Genomic DNA, 20,419 nt, shown 5'->3' with positions numbered 1-20,419 from the left:
AAAGAGAAAAAATTTTTTTGACGAAAATTATTAGCAACAGAAATAGGTGTTGCATCGCTAATAATGTTATTAGTGATAAAAAATTTGCATCGCTAAAAATACGTGGCATTTTGAGCTTGACCCTAGCTCAAGCCCAATTCCAACTGAACTTGATTGGACCAGCCCAAATTATTTGTTTTGGATAAAATTGGGCTTGTTAGAACTTGATTGAAGCTTAACCTTTTGATTTTTCATACTATAGCTTCGTGTTTTTTTTGATGAAATATTATAGCTTCATGTTAGAATCATCTAATAAGCAGAAACATAATTACTAGAAAGGTGAATTGATAATATAATGAACATGATAGTCCTAATTTCTAAATAATTCATAAACAAGTATCTAAGTTCAGGCTCTATTATGGGCCTAAGTTTGGGTCGGGTCTAACTTGAATTTGGGCTTTATTTCTAACCTCATCCAAGCTCGGGTTTGAACCAGGTCTGAGCTGGGCCAATCATATATCTAAGCTTTATAGTTAAGTCTAAATTTTGTCCAAAATCTTTCAGGCTTAGCCCATAACCTGATCTGAAGTTGGCCTACCTCGGGCCTAATTTCAGCCCTAGCTACATCTTTGTGATTAGGTAAGAAGACAAAAAAGCCCAATCCATCCAAATGTAGCGCTATCATTCCCAGCAATGGAAACATGAATTTTAAGCATAATAAATTATCTGAACATTCTTAGTTTCCTCACCACAAAATTCACCAACCTGCCATTCTCACTTGCAGTTAGATTCCCTCAAGTTGTGAAACAAATCTTGGAGTTCCTTGTGAATGGAACTCCCTTCTCCTCCTTCCACCCACATTCCCTTGCAATTATTCCCTTGAAATTATTCCCTTTTGTAAATTCAAAGAACACCAACATACATTTCATAAATCCTTATAAATGAAATCCTTGTAAGGAATTAAGGATGAGAATATATCTTAAACTGCAGCTTAAATAAGTAGATATCTTGGTGTATTCTTGTTTAATCAGATTGACTTACACTGGATTGCAATTTGATAAACTGTCAGTTGATCAGTTTGTTAAGTTGAAGTGCACGATGTGGTCCAGCATTTTGTGTTGGATTCAATTAGATTTTGTGCAGGATTTATTTTGTTGAAAACTATATGATCATAACCATTTATTCCCCCATTTGCTTTTTTTACATCCGTCATCTTCTGCTGAAGGCTTTGTTGGATTTTCAGAAGGAAGATTAGATAATTGCTTATATTCTGGGTAGTTATGCCCCCCCTTTCTTAAAAAAATAAACAAAATTCTTGTTTTTTTTTTTTTTGAAATGTTATGGAGGAGAGGAGAGTTCTCCCCAATGATTTTTTAGTTGAATGATGAGTATATACAATGGGTGTAATTATAAACAAGATGCCTTTCTTTTCCTAGATGTTTATTGACAAAAATTCTTGTATTTTTTGCTTGAAAAAGTATGGTCTTCCAACTCCCAGGATGCAACCTAGCTAGACTATGGGCTCTCCCCTTTTTAATAGGATTGACTAGGGGAAGGATTAACATGACTATGGTCAATGCTTCTTTCAGCTTTTTATTGCAACAAATTAAACTATTGCTTCTTTCTGATATTCTTGAATGGTTCTGGAACAAAGTGTTCTTGCAATGTATAAGCCCTAGGATGCCATTTTTATTTGTTTATTTGCCATGAGTGTTGGTCTTCCCCCCATTTTCTGCTTTTGACTAATTCTTATCACATCATCTCATTATCTAGAACTATAAATTATAAGTATAAGATTCTTGATTGAAACATGATCGCACAGAGTTTTTATTTGCATGTATCTTAATGTCATAAATGGCACATCCATTATGCCTCATATGATGTACCTTGCAAGTAAAGAATTTTTTAAATTGAGTAAATTACAAAAATCCCCATGAGGTTTGTATTTATTACAGTTACATCCACTGTTTTTCAAATATATACTTACACCTCTGAAATTTAACGTCGTTAGTCAAACCGTTTCAGAAATTTGAAATGATCAAATTGTCCTCCACTATAACTCAATAAATGAAATTTTTCAAAATCTTTTTTCTATTTTTTCCCCCTTTGTCCACTCATCTTCTTCTTTTTCTTGAAGAATAGGGTTTCTTCTTAACAAATCCACACATTCCCTATGATTAATCTCGCAAAATCATCTTTCCGAAATGGATTTGGATAGTAAAGATATTGTCATTCTCTTCGAAATTAGACACTCGGACCACCTGGGCATAAGCTAGGGACCCCTGACGGTGACCTCCATCACCTCGATGTCGAGCATGATGTACTCGACCGGCTGGTAGCTGGAGAGTAGGGTCTTGAAGGGGGCTCGCTGGTACTGCTTGGCATCGAGAGAGGTAGATTGGAGGGTGAAGGGATCGAGGAGGGAAATGGAGTTGGAGATCTTGATGCAGACAATGAGGCAGTAGAGGCTGGGGGTGACATCAGGAGGGAGACAGATGAGGTCCTCATTGCAGATGGGACAGATCTCAATGGATAAAGTGTATTTGTAGTTGTAGATGTTGGTCTTGGGGTCTTGGGAGACGACCTGCTTGTTGTAGCGAGAGCAGACAGGGATGACGCTGAAGATGAAATCGATGAACTTGACAGCATAGGTACGGCTGCCAAAAAAGAAGTCGAGGCCACGGTCATTCTCGACCATACGGAAGGCACGGGCGACAGTGCCATGGTGGAGGATGAGCTGCCAGAGGAAGAAAAAGATACGGCGGTGGGTGATGCGTTGGTGGAGCTGGATGGTGGTGGGCTACTGGTCGAAGTCGGGATGGACATGGGGTAGAAGGTGCAGAGCTAGTGGTGGACAGTGAGGTTGACGAGGTGGACTGCTCGAAAATGGCATCGCAGAGGACCTCACGATGGATGCGGAGCTTGAGGTGGAGGCGCTTGGAGTGGGGGTTGGTCTAGACGAACTTGGCGTGGATGGGGCGGATGAGATGGGTGAGGAGCTTGGTGAGGTGGCAGAGGTAGAAGGCGAGGAACTCCTTAGACTCAAGGTCGGTGGGGACCCAGGTATGCGGTGGGTAGAGGTATCTGGGAACAATGCATCCACTTATCCTCCTCACCCAATAACACTGGAGAACGATAACAATGGAGCGCCCAATGGCACCTAAGCAAGGGAACGATGGAGGTAGGGAAGACTAGAGGGGAGAAGGAAAGAAGGAAAGCAGGGTTTTTATCCCACTAGATAGTAGTTTGGTGAAGGGCATTTCTGTCATTTTTGAAAATTTTGATTACATGGCATTTTGATCTCATTTTCGATTAACGGGCTGCCTAACAGTCAGGACTAAACTGTAAGGTTAAAGTAAACGTCAGCGGCGTAAGTGTAGGTTTTTCAAACTACTGAGCTTAACTATAATTTCAACCTAACCTCAGGCGTGTTTTTGTAACTTACCCTTTTAAATTTGTGATATTCATCTTCAATAAATCTTTTACACACCACATATATTTTTTTAATTTATTTTTTAATTTCCTGGCAAAACATAACAAACTCAACTTTCTGGGTGTTTCTAGAGATCTAATTTGACATAGAGTGCTTGATTATTTTTCTTTAAATTTCTTATATCTTAGGAAAGAGTATTTTTTAATGTCTTTAAAGTCCAATTTTACAATACTACTTTTAACAAGTTATTGGTTGGATTCAACAAAGACTAATCTTTGTTAATGTTGTTTTAGATTTTTACATACAATGTTACCTAATTTTGGAATTTTAAAATTTATTATTGGATGCAGATGATCGAAATCTTGTACCTTTGACCCCTTTCCGTATTCCTATTTCTTTTTACACCTTTTGCTCCAAAATAGGCAATCTGGTATATATATTCTTTCCTTTACATCAAACCAAACATGATAAACTTTTGGTTGCTTCTTATCACCTATCCATGCATTTTAATGAAATTGAAAATATTGTCTTGACTAAATTTTCTTGTTTTCTTTTTTCTTGTGCTCCGATGTTCACATCTGTTTTTTTTTTCACCTCTTCAACAACCTTTCTTTTTTCCAATGATATTACTGTTATATATATATATATATATATATATATATATATATATATATATATATATATATATATATATATAACATTATTGTTTTCCTTGTTTAGAAAGCAAGGTGCTTGGATTAGTTGCATTAATAATGTTGAAGTGCTTCAGTGTCACTATAGGAATGATTGCTGTTAATAATGCTTTTTGCGTTACTTGCCAATGCTACAGGTGTTGAAAAAATATCGACAATGCAAGTATAGAAAAAAACTAAACAATGCTTGCAGTTCGCATTATTTTTTATAGTGCACTACAAGTGCTTACCCGTTGATGCTTATAAGTGTCGTTAGCTGTCAATGCTTATAAGGCGTCATCATATCTTGGCATGGCTGGTGAATTACTAATGCTTTCTTCTAGCATCAATAGGTAGAGGTTGCCAAATGATCCTTTTTCCTATAATATATTATTTTTCTTCTTTACAAAACATTGATGCATGTCTTACGTCTGTAGCCTAGTTTGGTCTAAGCACCTGGAGTCCTTTAGGTGCTCCATGGTCTAAGTTGTCCTTCCAAGCATTGTACTCTTGACGGTTTTGGATGGGGTCATGAAATAGCTTTTATTGTGGTTAGAAACTTGGTCTGTGTTTGTTCTAATTTTTCATCCTAGACTTCTTTTTCCACACATATGGATCACTTATGTTGCACCATCACTATAATGAGGCATCACATGCTTTGCTTAAATCCTCATTAAGAGAGATTCATCATAGATGCTCTCTCTCTCTCTCTATCTATCTTTCTATCTCATATATTTTCTTTATCATACATATATTATATATGGGGAGATCTAGTTTTTCTATATTGTTTGGAGCTGAGTGCCTAGGTCAGGCAAATTCAAAAGTTTGCATGCAATATTCCATCCAAACTCAAATGCGAACATGTTAACCAAACTAGTAAACACTTCATTTTTCTTTTTTTCACCGAATCAAACACACTGAATTTTTTTTCCTTTCATGTACCTTTAGGCTTGAAAGGAGTTCTATTGGGGGAAGGAAAAAAATCAGATGCTCAGACTTTTTGGTCCCACATCTGAACTTAGTCCCATCTGAAACTACATATTGTTTTCCTAGTTCTACTAGGATTATTTTAGTTAATTGTTTATTATTAGAGTGTATGTTTATTAGTTTCAGCAAGTAGAGCAGAAGTGGGACATGAGTCTCCAAAGGAAGATGAGCTGGAAAGAAGCAAGTTTTGCTTATAGCATATGAAAAGAGAACCATGTGGCTCTCTAAAGTAGGAATCTGAGGAATTTATAAGGAGCTGGGTGAGAGCTGTGAACTGTGCCTCGTCTCCACCGTTGATAGTTTTCTATTTCTTGATTAAGAGAGGGTTTAGTACTTTAAATTCTTGATAATAATTTTATTTAGTAATAAAAATTATTATTTATATTATTATTATTATTATTATTATTATTATTATTATTATTATTATTATTATTATTTATGTTTTAGTTGTGTTCTATTAGTGTTGGTGCTTAAAAGGTCAGTCCCAATTTGACCTAGAGAATTGGTTACTCATGCACGTCGAAAGATACTATATTAACTATGTACCTCACCGTGTCTAGAATTGAACCATAAACTTTATGTTAAGAAAGAAATAGTTATTGGAATTGAGTAAAATTGTATGGTATATTTTTGCATTCATAAGGAATAGTGTATATATGTACGAGAGTACATAGGTTCAAGAATTTGGATTCCGATAATTTCAATACCAAAAAAAGAAGCAATATGCTATGATACATATTTGCAGAAGTTTCTCATATTTTCTAATATGATATATTTTCAAAAAATCTTTTCAATATCCTCCGATATTTTTTTTAATATTATCTAATATAGTATCAGTTGAAAAATTTTTCCCGATATTCTCTCATATAACTAATATGATATCAGCTGATTTTTTTTTTTTTTTTTTGATATTATGTGATAATAGCCATATGGAAGGTTATTGCATTTGGCCAGTACTGCACTGCTACTCTTTCGGCCCATAGAAATTAAGTTTTTCTTTACAGCAGAGAAAAATATTGGAATCCGACTTATTTTACTAAATTACGAACAGAAGCATTGCTCCACTTAGACTTGCCTACCAGCCGCGCAGTGGATTTGACCCAACCAATAATCACTGAAAATTAATGGGATTGAGAAGGGAGGCAGGTGGCGGAGGAGACGTCCATGGGGAAGCTGAAGGAGTTGGCATACTGGAAGGAGACTGAGAAGCCGGCACGGAGGGGTCGGCCATCGTTGACGAGGCAGTCGTCGTAGTCGAGACGGCGGAACACGCTGGGGTTAATGGGGAGGGCGGAGCTGAACCACCCGCATCTCAAGTGGATGTCCCCGATGCTGCAGTTCCCGGAGCACACGTTCAGCACCTGCACCGTGTACGTTGGGATCCCGTTCGGCAGCGGAGCCGTCGCCCCTTGTTGCACCAAGATATCATCCCTCCTGCATCTCCCCACCTCCTCCAACGATCGCCATGACGATGGATTCCCGGCTGCAACCACCAGAGGAGATTATTAATTAATTTGTGCTCTGCTCTAGCTCCTTCCTATAATTAATATATGACCACTCTTAATTCCTCTCTAGCTACAATCTACTTATCCATCGTATATATAGCTTTGTTATTTCATGATTTGGTTCTTGTCTTTTTCTATCTGCTTCTTCTTCTCATTATCACGCATGATGTATTCCTCTCGCTTCTTGGGTAAGCGACCACATGAAGACAAAACAAACTATAAAAGTAAGTCTGCTTTCGACGTACCACCGGTGCTAAAGGTGAGGAGAACGAAAAGAGCCGCCGCCGCCGCAATCGCAACTACTTGCCGCTTCGAGAGAGCTGTTGTCATCGTCGTTTCTCCGGCGGCCGGAACCGTAATCCTAGCTTGGTGACTGAAACCTGCTCCTTTCGAGAGCTCCGTCGACGAAGCGGCTGGAAGAAGAATACGCCTGCAACGAGAAAAGCATTGTAGATGAGTACTTCTACAAGACAAGGGGAAGAAGAGATCCAGAGGCAAGTTGGAGTTCGAACGTCTCTCCCGGGGACGGTGCTTTCGGAGTGGAACGGGTATTGTCCATCGGAAGAGGGTGGGTCTCTGAGACTCTAATGCCGCGTGCGGAAGGAAAAAAAACAAAAAAAAGGAAACAAAGGACTCCTGTAATGCCGGTGCAAACAAAAAAAAAAAAAAACCAAATTCAGCCGTGGTTTCAAATAAAATTAGATCTTCCATGCCCTTTGTCATATCAATCAAGATGTCAATGAGTCCCAGATTTAGAATACACAAAGTCGATAGTTGCAGCAAATCAACCTATCCTTCTAAATTAACAAATTCATTTCATCCAAATAGAAAGAAATCAGATTCATTCTAGAGTTGAGGATAGCAAAATTTGGGCGTTTCTATAAATCTGATCACGATTTTGGTACACAAAATCATTTCCCAAAACATGAAATTACCAGATTCTTCGGCCGAATTAAACAATAGCCCTTACAAAATTAGAGTTAAAAATCCCACCTTTCCATGAAAAACACAACAAAATCTGAGCAATGTGTCCATAAAACAACAAAAGGAAACTCAAACATTTAGGACTGAAAACACCCCTATTACGTCCGAGCAACATTGAGATAGCAATTAAATTGCTTGCATAGCATTTAATTGCTCTAGATTTTCAAATTTGGCCAACTATCAATTAGAAACTTGCATTCAAAAGCTACATTAATGGGAAGATAACGTTCATAGAAACTTCAAGAGCATGATATCAGGGCTATGTTATGATTTACAACATGTATGCAATATATTAAATTAAAATAATACTATATGAGAAATATTGAAACTTGGCTAAACTAATATTAAATATGCTTCTACACCTTTAAGTGCTAAATGATAAAGTCCTGTGTTTTAGCATTATGTTTTCCAAGGTCATTCCAGCAAGACCTAAGAAATACAAAAGAGGCATATGAAAGGTAGAATACATTTCGGTGTCTTGGTGTCCAATTAGTATTATTTTATTTACTAATAAAAATGAAATGCACTCCAATCAATTCTTTTTTCTTTCATTATGCGCATGCCATGTTGAATTAAGAGTGTGGTTCTACAAGCAGCTACCTTTTTTTCTTACAAAAATAGAGAAATGTAGGAGTGCTAAATTGGCTTTCAATTATTTTGATAAATGGGAGCCATAATGCAATGGGAAATGACTATATCAATAAAATCTATTGACGAAGATGTTAGAATCAGTTAGAGCAAAAGTCCAATCACATATTTGTACGTATTTGCCTCTTTTTATTTTTTCTTCGTACTTATTCTATGTATACAAGTGATACACGTAGGGTTGAAAATGAACTTGGTTAAGCCAAGCCACTCTCTACCCAAGCAGGATCCAAATTTTCTCTTTTTTGGACTTTGGGTTAGGCATAAGCTCAAAATTTTGGAAAAATCCTAGCCTAACCCTAGCTCAAGCCTAAATTCAACCCAAACTCCATTGGGTCAATCCAAATTATCTGTTTGGGCTAAAATTTTGGTTGGCCCGAACTCAATTGAAGCTTAATCTTTCAATTTTCATGCTGCAGCTTCATGTTTTTTCGATGAAATATTATAGCTTCACCTTACAACCATTTGATGAGCAAAAACATATTTACTGGAAAAGCAGATTGATAATATAATTGAAAATGATATTCCTATTTTTTAAGCAATTCATAAACAAGCATCTAAGTTCGGGCTCCATTTTAGGCTTGAGTTTGGATTAGATCCGGTCTTGAGTTTGGGATTTATTTCTAGCCTCATCCATACTTGGGTTTGAATCAGGCCCGAGCCAGTGATATGCCCGAGCTTTATAGTTAAGCCTAAACTTATCTTTTAGGCCTAGCCCATAATCCGATCGAAGTTAGCCTAGCTTAGGCCTAATTCCAGATCTAGCTACATACTTCGTGCTTAGACAAGAAGACAACAAAGCCTAATTGTTGCCCAAGGATGGCTACCCAAGAAGGAGGGGGAGGTGAATTGGGTATTTAAAAATTTAAATGATAGTTATGCAGATTTACCTATTAAGTGCTTGATGAGATAAATTATAAAATATGCAGTGAATGAGAATAGTAAAGAAATAAGCACATAATTACAAACACTATAATTTTATAGTGGTTCGGTACCAAACTCAGCACCTACGTCCACTCTCCAAGTAAATCACTTAAAAATTCAACTATAATCATTAAGTTTGATTACAGTCCGATTGTTTTTCTTGGATTCACAATCCAATCTAGTTAGTTTTAACCTTAACTCACCAATCATAACCATATAATGATTATTTTTTTGGACTAACAATCAATTCTGATTGGTTTTAACCTTGGCTCACCAATCAAACCACTACAAGTGTCCAATTAAAGGCTTGGACCAATCTAAGATTCTCACCCTAAGAAACTTGAAAGAAAATATAAAATCATAATTAATACAAGAGTTAAAGTTTAAAAAAATAAACACTATGAAGCCCAAGAGAAGAAAATCCGAGTTATTTGCTGGTTGCTTGATTTCTTCTTTTTGAATGCTCGAGAAAAGTAGGTAGTGATCTTTAATATCGATGGACCTAACTTTTCTCAACTTGAGGATGATGGAAGGATAAAAAAATATTTGAAAATCACTCATTCCTTTCACTATTTTGCTCATAAACTTGAATACACTGAAAATTACTTGAATGCTTTTCAATGTAAGTTCCAAAAGATATCTTCAAAGTTTTAAAGGATTTCTTTATATATTTCTGAGATTTTTTACCATTTTAAGTCACTTGGGATAGCTGCATTTAATGTTCTAGCAGTTGGAAGAGAGTAACTAGCTATTGGGAGGTATTTTGGGCAAAAAGACTGTAATTTTGAAAAACTAGCCATTACATTCACTGGATCGACTTAGTCTTCTCTGAGTCAGCTCAGCTTCTTAATGAGTTGGCTCAGTTGACCATTTGATCGGCTCAGTAGACTTGATCCAAAATTTCACATTTCTGTTACTGTCTATCTTTTAAGACTGGATCGGCTCACTGGTGCTCTGGATCGATTAGCTCCTTGTTTGGATTGGCTCAAATGAAACTTGGTCGGCTCAGTGAATATAGCCTGAAAAAGCAGTCTTTTATTTTTTATTGCCTTTTGAAAATGGGTCGACTAACTTGCTGACTGAGTCGACTAAGTTTCTCATGGGATCAGCTCACTTGAATTCTGAATCGACTAAATCTCCTGACTTTCAAAATATGACTTTCTGTCTTTTATCCTCACTAAGACTAGATTGACTCAAATTTTTATTGGATCAACTCAGCTGGCGTACCACATATATCATGAGTTATTTGACAGTCTTTCTTATCCAATTTGATTTCTAGACTAGACTTGCCTTCTTAACTTGATTTAATCTTTATTAAAATTCTTTGTAAGATGTGTCTAGTCTAGAGTTTCTTCATTAAGATCTTGAGTGGTGGTTCTTTATTTAGTTATCAGAAAATACTTGAAAATTGTGAGCACTTAAAATTTGAAACTATATAACCTCATAAACAACATTAGTAACTTATCAATTTATACTCAAATACTTTTGTTACCAACAAAATCAATTCAGAGTTCAACACTAATCTATCCAAACTTGGCACTATATATCCTTCCTTCTAATATTGGAAGCATGAATTATTAGCATGATAACTTATCCCAACATTTTTAGTTTCCTCACCATAAAAGTTACCAACTCACCATTCTCATTTGCAATTAGATCCCCTCAAGTGTGACACAAATCTTGGAGTCCCCTATGAAAGGAACTCTGCTCTCCTCTTTCCTCCCACATTCCTTTGCAATAATTCTATTTAAACCCAAAAACACCCACTATAATAAATTGGACCTTTGCTGATGCTAATAAAGTCATTTGAGATGCTTATGAGCATCACAAAAATATGCCATGATGCTTCAAAAAGCATAAAAAATGGAAGCATGAAAAATTATTTCTTGATGCTTTTTGAAGATATCATAAAGAATAGTTGCAATGCATTTTAGCATTGCTAATTGATGATGCTTATTAGCATTGTAAGTTGCTAATGCTTTCAAAAAGCATTGCCAAGTACAAACATTTGACAATGCATTAAAGCATCATATATATATATATATATAATTTGTGAATGATAAAAGTAGCCTATTTTGAGTTAAGTGCAATTTTATCTTGAGAAGGAATTCTATTTCTTGCTCTTTGCTTTTATGGTGGATTTGATAAGATAGTGAGCACTTACATAAATTTTGCTAGTATAACCTCCACTTGTCTCATCCTTGCATCCCGATGTCAATATTTCTAGGACTAGTAGCCTTAGTAGCCTACATTATGTAGTCAAGCTTTCCTGCGGTATCATCTTACAATTAATTCTTGTATGTTGATCTCCATTCTTTGTGCAAAAAGGTAATCTATTTGTGACAAATTTAATCCAAGGGCTACTAAATCTTCATCTTGCTTACTAAATATATATTTACAATTGCAAAATCGTAAACAATTGCAAATCTAATAATGAAATCTCTTGCTAGATTTCTATCACCCGAAAACATATCCACCATCTATTTTCTCATATTTGATATTACTCTTTCTTACATATCTTATATGATCATCCTTTCTTCCTATGGGATATCTTGCATTGTTCCATCAATTTCCAATCAAAATTGTTTTATGATTCTCCCAAATCTATTTGTCATGCACTTGAATTGACTATATTAATAATCTCATCACTAAAACTAATTGAATAGCTATTGTCCTAGATTTACCACCTTTCCATTTGGTTTCTTGTAAACAAGCAAAGCAGATTTTTCTACACATCAACTTATCCAGTAGCTCTTAACTCATTTATAGTTATATTTTTTGCATATATATCCTCCTAAATATTCAAATTTACGTAAATATCTTTTTAAAACTGATATTTATATGTATATCTTCATAAAATACTTATTTTGAATGTATATCCTTCTTTTTTTTATTTTTTTTATATATGTACCTACATTATTTAACATTATTAAAAAATTAATAGTTTAAAATTTAAATGACTAAAATATCTTTATGGGTAGATGTGCAAAAAAAAATTTATAAGGGTATATATACAAATAGCAATTTTATTAGGATATTCATACAAATTTGAATGTTTAGAAGGATATACATACCAAAAATTTTAATTCAATTTTTATCTATTTAATCTAAATAAATTTAGGTCTTCTTACTCTATAATGTAGTAACATATTACATAATATAATAATATGATGATGATATTATATAATATTTATATATTAAAATATTATATTATATTTTATTTTTATGTAAGATGAGATGATTATGTCTATCTTATAACAACATGATATATCCTATACACTTCATAAAGATATTTTTGATAAAAAATTTTAATAAAAAATATAATAAGATTATAAATTCTTATTGTTACATAATACCTAAATCTACAATTATATCCATTCTATGCAAATGTATAAACTATTCATCTAATATCAGATTTAGATATATTTTTTAGAAGCATATTATTATACATTAGAGAAAACATGGATGATTAGGATCTGTTTATCTTCTAAATAAAATAATTTTGATCTATCATTTGATAAAAAGATCATTTTAGTTGTATATGCTAATTTTTCTCTATCAGAATAATGAAAGAATTAATGAATCAAGAGCGATATTTTCATGTTAAGAATTTTTTTGCATGTATACTCTTTCAAATATTCAAATTTATGCGAATACCCTCAAAAAATTACTATTTGCATATATATCTTTATCATTTTTTTTTGCACATCTATCCATAAGGATATTTTAATCATTTTAATTTTAAATCATTAATTTTTAATGATGTTAGATGATATGGGTACATATGCAAAAAAAGATATTTTATGAAGATATATATGCAGATATCAATTTTGAAAGGGTATTTATGTAAATTTGAATATTTGAAAGGGTATACATGTAAAAAACTCTTTATAGTTAAAGTCCCAAATTTCAAATAGCAATCAAATCCTCTTCTTTTGTATAATTTATTTGCATACGATAGTTATACTTGATGGGATTGATCTTATGTCCTTGCTAATACAATTGGTTGCCACTATGCCAGAATCTCTGGAGAACACCCTAAACCTAGCTAACTTGCTTATTCATCACCATAACCAGGTCATGTTGTGGCATATTGCTTATAAGTGATGACCTAGCCAACCCTTGCCTGCCTATCATGACCAGTGGGTTAGGATTGTGGTGCGTCGCATGACACAAGGAATGTCATAATTTTTATGCATATCAAGTATGGATCTATTTCATGATTGATTATCGATCGAAAATCAACCCCCCACCTTTCATCTAGGCTTAGGACTGGTCATTTACAAGTAATTTCTTGATTCCATTACTTATATTGGTGAGCCCAAGTGTTGCACTTTCTTAACCATTGGAATCTTGATATATGTATGGAGGCAATCACTTAAAGTTAGGAAATAAACAGTAAGTCTCACAAAAGTCCTTTAAAAGTTCCTCAAAGCTCTTGCATCAGTCTCATTCATGGCCAACACAGAGATGCAAACCACCAGATGTCACCATATTTCAAATTTACAAGGTACGTGACATAATTAAACATAAGGTGAATAGGATAAAAATTAAAGTTGTATGCATTACATGGACAAAAGGCGATCGAGTGGGATTATTTAATATGATAGCAAGAACATCATACCGGGCAAACCCAGGGAAAAATCCATTTATCAAAGATAAGGTGACAAAGTTACCACGAGAAAAAACAAAAATAAGAAAAAAAAAAGAAGGAAGAAAAGAGATAAGATGGCAAAAATTGTTTATCGTGGTTAGACTTTTTTTTTTTTTTTTCAAGATGCTGTCAGCATAATCATATGGATTTGATGGCCTCCTTCTAGACTGATTATTGGGCTCAAAATCCGATATATATTATGATGTATATTCTATGTATAGATGTTGAAAATAATTTTATTTAAAAAATATATTAATTAAGAGATCAATTAAGTAACAGACTTTATATGGTTCATTGTATCTAGACGATTCATTGTATCTATATTTTTATTGTATAGTTCATTGTATTTAGACGATCCATTATATTTAGATCTTTATTATTCTATATAGCTTCTTATAACATGAAAAATAATATAATCATTATTTTGATATTGTATCAGGGTCTACTGTTTGAAGTATTATTATTATTATTATTATTATTATTATTATTATTATTATTATTATTATTATTATTATTATTATTATTATTATTATTATTATTATTATTATTATTATTATTATTATTATTATTATTTTATTTTTTTATTTTTTCTCCGGTGCCCATGCCATTGCCGTCGACATTATTACGAAGTGAAAGGAGTCCTGATTTTGGTTGATTTCCCGATCCTACGGTGCTTCCTTGACGTAGCAACTACTATATTCTTATTCCTTGACAAAGTATAAGACGTGTCATGAAATCTCGTTGCTGGAAACCTCAGACGCACCCGCATACGTCGCTCATTTTTTTGGCCGATTCTATTGATGCGCTTCATGCACCACATGCTCCAACCAGCTTCATTTATTGCCGCATCAAAAAGCCACGTCAGCCTCCACCTTGCTGCGTTAGTGTGCTTCACCAACATTCTCGCCACATCATCTGGGTGCATGTTTTAGTGAGTCAACTCGGCTCTCCTGGTTCGGCTCGATCAATAGTCTCCTTTGACCGATTGATTCTCCTCCATTTAATTTTTTTTCTACCATTATTTTGATCAAATTTTAATTGCTTGTTTGAATTTTAAGCCTTCTATATCATTTTTACATTATGTCCACTACCAAGAAACTTAATATTTCATTATCCATACATACCATCTTCGATGGTAGCAATTATCTCTGGCAACAAGAAATGTGTAGTTTCTTGAAGGGTAGAAGGCTTTGGAGTTACGTGTCAGGCACTCACAAATGTCCTGTCTAACAAATTGATGAGAGTGATGAAAAATTTCTTGATTTTTACGAAGATTGGGATTGCAAGAATCACCAAGTCCTCATGTGGTTACGGAACACCTATGCCCCTTCTGTTGAGAGACAATTTGGGTGGCTTACCACTGCAAAAGAAGTTTGGGATCTCTTGGCATGCCTTTATTCTAATATCGATGCGGCTCATTAGTATAGATTGTTCGGTGACTTATCTCCTTTGAAGCAAAAGGATGGATAGTCTATCTGTCACGCCCCCGATCCGAGATTGTGAATCGAGGATCATGGCAACCGCCGCATACTTATAGAAAACTTTTCTCATAAGCATGCAAGGCATTTCATCATGATATCTTACACATAAAGTTAAATAATTTTTCAATTTTTAACAATCAAACCTTAGTTCAAATAACAAATCAAAACTCAGTGTCCAAAAGAAAATAATTGTCTGACAAAGTCAACACTTAAAATAAAGTCTTGAATCAATTTTGAAAAAATTCTAAATCCAATCAGCTAACTCCATCTCTAATCGCTCTCCCAACCGAAATCCCGCATCATGCTAATTTTCTGGATCTGTAAAAAAAAATATATAACTCATCATGAGCTAAATAGCCCAGTAAGCAGTGTATACCTTTAACTGAATGAATCAGACAATAATACTATACATATTGATTTACTAATAATAACAAAATCAATATGTAATTTCATGAAATCATAATCATACTATCAATCATATAAAATTCAATTCATCATAATTTCAAATTATACTTATCATCTTAAATTCATCAATTTCTTAAGTTCTTCTTACCAACCATGACTATGACCACATTTTTCCTGTGGCAGGGTCATAATACCGCGTATCTGCTTGCGGTGGGCTGCGAATCATCTGGCAGCCAAGTCCTTTGGAACCGCTGGTCTCGCTGGCGGTTTGTCGCTGGTCTCTCTGACGATATGTCGCTGGTCTCGCTAGCGACATAAACCCTCAGGACAAATCAATTGCCAACGTTTATGCCCCCATTGACGGGGTCCTTTACATAGTCAGGTTGTCAATTTCATATCATCTTTCAATTCATATATTATTTTCAAAAATAATATAAATAAATGATATTCGAGTCAAATTAATCATATCATTCTTTATGATCATACATCATCATAATAATTATTCAACAAATAACTTCAATCATAAATAATTTCTACAATTAACTTCAATCATAAATAATTTCAACAATTATTTTCAATAAATATTTTCATTCATAAGCATGCCATGAATTTATTTAATTCAGAATTTATAATTTACCAGATAAATTTAATAAAAGTAAACACTACTTACCTCAAAAGAAAATCCAAACTAGGAATTCTAAAAATCTTGAAAATCCTTCTCCGGACTTGATACGTCAAATATCATATTTTTAATCAAAATTTTATCGAATTAAAAAAATAAAATTTGTTAAAATTCAATGTCCTCACATGGATTAACTAGACGACAGCGTCCAGAATTTTCGGATTTATCTATGGAAACTCTTCTTATATTTCTTTTAATTATTATTATTATATTATTTTTTTTAATTCCATAAATCTTAAAAATCTAAGAGAGAGAGCATAGAGAGAAAGTTTCTCTCTCCCTTTTCTTTTTCTCTCTTTTTTTTTTTTTTGGGCTTGGGTCTTGCTAGTTGGGCTTGGGCTTGGGCTATAACATTCTTCACCCCTAAAAGAAATTTCATCCTCGAAATTTTTTATACCTGTGGTCTCGAAGAGCTGGGGATATTTTTGCTTCATTTCTTCCTCTAGTTTCCAAGTAGCTTCTCTTTCCGAATGTCGACTCCACTGTACCTTGACATAAGGAATGTTGCGACGTCTCAGCACTTGTTCTTTACGGTCCACGATCCGTATCGGATATTCTTCATATGATAGATCTTTTCTGGCTTGCACTGGTTCAAGTTCCACGATGTGACTTGGGTCTGGTAAATATTTCTTTAACATAGAAACATGAAAAATATTATGAACTCCTGCAAGTGAAAGTGGTAAGACAAGTCTATACGCCACCTCACCAATTCTTTTCAAAATCTCAAACGGACCCACATATCTAGGATTCAATTTGCCACGAATGCCAAATCTTGAGATTCCTTTTGAAGGAGATACTTTGAGAAATACATGGTCACCAATTTGAAATTCTAATTTTCGTCTCCTGTTATCTGCATAACTTTTCTGTCTGCTTTGTGCTGTCCAAAGTCGTTCTTTAATTAATTGAATCTTCTTGACTGCTTGTTGAACAAGTTCGGGACCCAATATTTTCCGCTCACCAACATCATCCCAATGAATCGGTGATCGACATCTTCTACCATATAATGCTTCATAAGGTGCCATACCAATGCTAGCCTGATAACTGTTATTGTAAGCAAACTCAATCAAAGGTAGATGCTCATCCCATGAACTTTTCATATCCAAAATACAGGTTCTCAACATATCTTCTAAGATCTGAATAGTTCTCTCTGGCTGACCATCAGTCTGTGGATGAAAAGCTGTACTGAAGTTCAATTTTGTTCCTAATGCCTGGTGTAAGCTCTTCCAAAACTGTGATATAAATCTGGTGTCTCGATCCGATACGATGGTCACTAAAATTTCATGTAGCTTTATAATTTCTTTCATATATAATTTTGCTAGTCTTTCCAAAGTAAATCCAACTCTAATTGATAGAAAGTGTGCAGATTTTATCAATCGATCCACAATCACCCAGGCTGCATCATTTTTACTTGGAGTCTTAGGTAGTCCAGTTACAAAATCCATAGTGATATGTTCCCACTTCCATACTGAAATATCAAGAGGTTGAAGTAGTCCTGTAGGTCTCTGATGTTCAGCTTTAACTTATTGACACACCAAACATTGAGCCACAAATTGAGCGATCTCTCTCTTCATATTATTCCACCAGTATATTTTTTTTAAGTCTCTATATATCTTAGTACCTCCCGGATGAGCTGTATAACCGGTCTGACGTATTTCCTAAAATATTTCATGCTTGAGTACTGAATCATTAGGTACGCAAATTCTATTTTCGAATCTCAACGAACCATCATCATATATCTTGAATTCAGATTGAACACCAGCTTCCACTGAATTCCTTATTTTCACTAGTTGTGGATCATCATTCTGGATAACTATAATTCTTTCAATGAGTGTTGGCTGAACCCTCATATTGGCTAATCATACTGTTGAGTCATATATTCGGATGTCTAATTTTAATTTTTTTATATCCTCCAATAATTGACTTTGATGTGTGATTAAAACCATCAAATTTTTTACGGATTTTCTACTAAGGGCATCAGCAATGACATTAGCTTTTTCGGGATGATAATGGATTATTAAATCATAATTTTTCAACAGTTCTAACCACCTTTTCTGTCTCATGTTTAATTCCTTCTGTGTAAAAATATACTTCAAACTCTTATGATCAGTAAATACTTCACACTGTGTACCGTATAAGTGATGTCTCTAAATTTTTAGGACAAAAATCACTGCAGCTAATTCCAAATCATGTATCGGATAATTTTATTCATATGGTTTCAATTGTCTTGAGGTGTAGGCCACTACCTTACCATGTTGTATCAATACACAGCCGAGTCTCTTTTTAGATGCATCACTATATATTGTGAATCCTTCATCTCCTGTTGGTATAGTAAGGATAGGGGCTGAAACTAATCGTTGTTTTAACTCTTGAAAACTCTGTTCACAATCTTCGGTCCACTCGAATTTAACCCCTTTTTGAGTAAGATGAGTCAAAGGTGCAGCTATGCGGGAGAATCCTTCTACAAATCGTCTGTAATAACCTGCCATTCTCAGAAATCTTCGAATCTCGAAAATATTTGTAGGTCTGTTCCACTGCATCACAGCTTTCACTTTTGTTGGATCCACAGAAATTTCATCTTTAGACATGATGTATCCTAAAAGGACTATTTTATCCAACCAAAATTCACACTTCTTAAATTTGGCATAAAATTTTTCTTTCCTCAATATTTGTAGTACACACCGTAAATATTCTTCATGCTCCAATTTGCTTCTTGAATATATCAAGATATCGTCAATAAATACGACAACAAACTTATCAAGATAGAATTTGAATATTCTGTTCATTAAATCCATAAAGGCCGCTGGAGCATTGGTTCATCCAAATGGCATCACTAGAAATTCATAATGTCCATAATGAGTTCTAAATGCAGTCTTTGGTATGTCCTCTGTTTTGATTTTTAACTGATGATATCCTGAACGAAGATCAATTTTAGAAAATACTTGTGCACCTTGCAGCTGATCAAACAAATCATCGATTTGAGGTAGAGGATACTTATTTATAATAGTATTCTTATTCAACTCCCTATAGTCGATACAAAGCCTCATACTACCATATTTCTTCTTCACAAATAAGACTGAAACTCTCCAAGGAGATACACTAGGCCTTATAAAATCTTTATCCAATAAATTCTGTAATTGATCTTTTAACTCCTTCAACTCCATAGGGGCCATTCGGTAAGGAGCTTTAGAAATCGGATCAGTATTGGGTGCCAACTCAATGGTAAATTCAATTTCTCTGTCTGGTGGTAGTCTGGTTAAATCATCAATGAATACATCCAAAAATTCATTTACGATAGGAATATCCTGTAACTTCAATTCATCATGTTCTTTATTCTTTATTGATACTAGATAACCTCTACATCCCTTTCTTAGCATCTGTCTAGCTTGCACAAATGAAATAATACGTGGAGGGGTGGTTCCTGTACTTCCATCAAAACTGAATGTTAATTCTTTCGGTATTTGAAAGTTCACTCTCTTTCCATGACAATCCACAGAGGCATGATAAGTAGCAAGCCAATCCATTCCTAGAATGACATCGAAATCATGCATATCTAGGACCGCCAAATTTGTCGGTAATTCTCTTTCTCTTATTCTGATACTACATGACTTGCACACTTTTTGGTACTCAAAATACCACCTACTAGTGTCTCAACATATAATTTGGTTTTCATAGGTTCACATACTATATCATGTTGTCTAATAAAAGTAGTGGATCTAAAGGAGTGTGTAGCACCAGAATCAAACAAAACTGAAGCATTAATACCAGATACAGGAATGATACCTGTCACCACAGCATTAGAGGCCTGAGCATCCTATTGTGTGGGTGCATAGATCCTTCCTTGAGTTTTCGGCCTTTGACCCCCATCCTTTGTTTGTGTGGGTCTATTCTCATTTCTCTGGGGGCAATCTGCAATCTTGTGTCCTTTCTGTCCACAGCTAAAACAAGAACCAGTATTCTATGGGTAATTAGAAAACTCATGCTCTCTTCAGCCACATCTCGAACATCTAGCTGTCTCATTCTCACGATTCTTATCATTTGCTGGCTTCTTTGCTGGACCCTTATTGTTCTG

The 20,419-nt window shown here is 34.6% G+C and overlaps 1 pseudogene; it reads right to left on the bottom strand.

The window, feature by feature from the left end:
• Positions 1 to 2,156: 2,156 nt before the first annotated feature.
• LOC105051127 (uncharacterized) lies at positions 2,157 to 14,707 on the bottom strand (annotated as a pseudogene).
• Positions 14,708 to 20,419: the final 5,712 nt, after the last annotated feature.

This window comes from Elaeis guineensis, chromosome 9, assembly GCF_000442705.2.
Source record: "Elaeis guineensis isolate ETL-2024a chromosome 9, EG11, whole genome shotgun sequence".
NCBI lineage: Eukaryota > Viridiplantae > Streptophyta > Magnoliopsida > Arecales > Arecaceae > Elaeis > Elaeis guineensis.
This window is presented reverse-complemented; position numbering and strand designations above follow the sequence as displayed.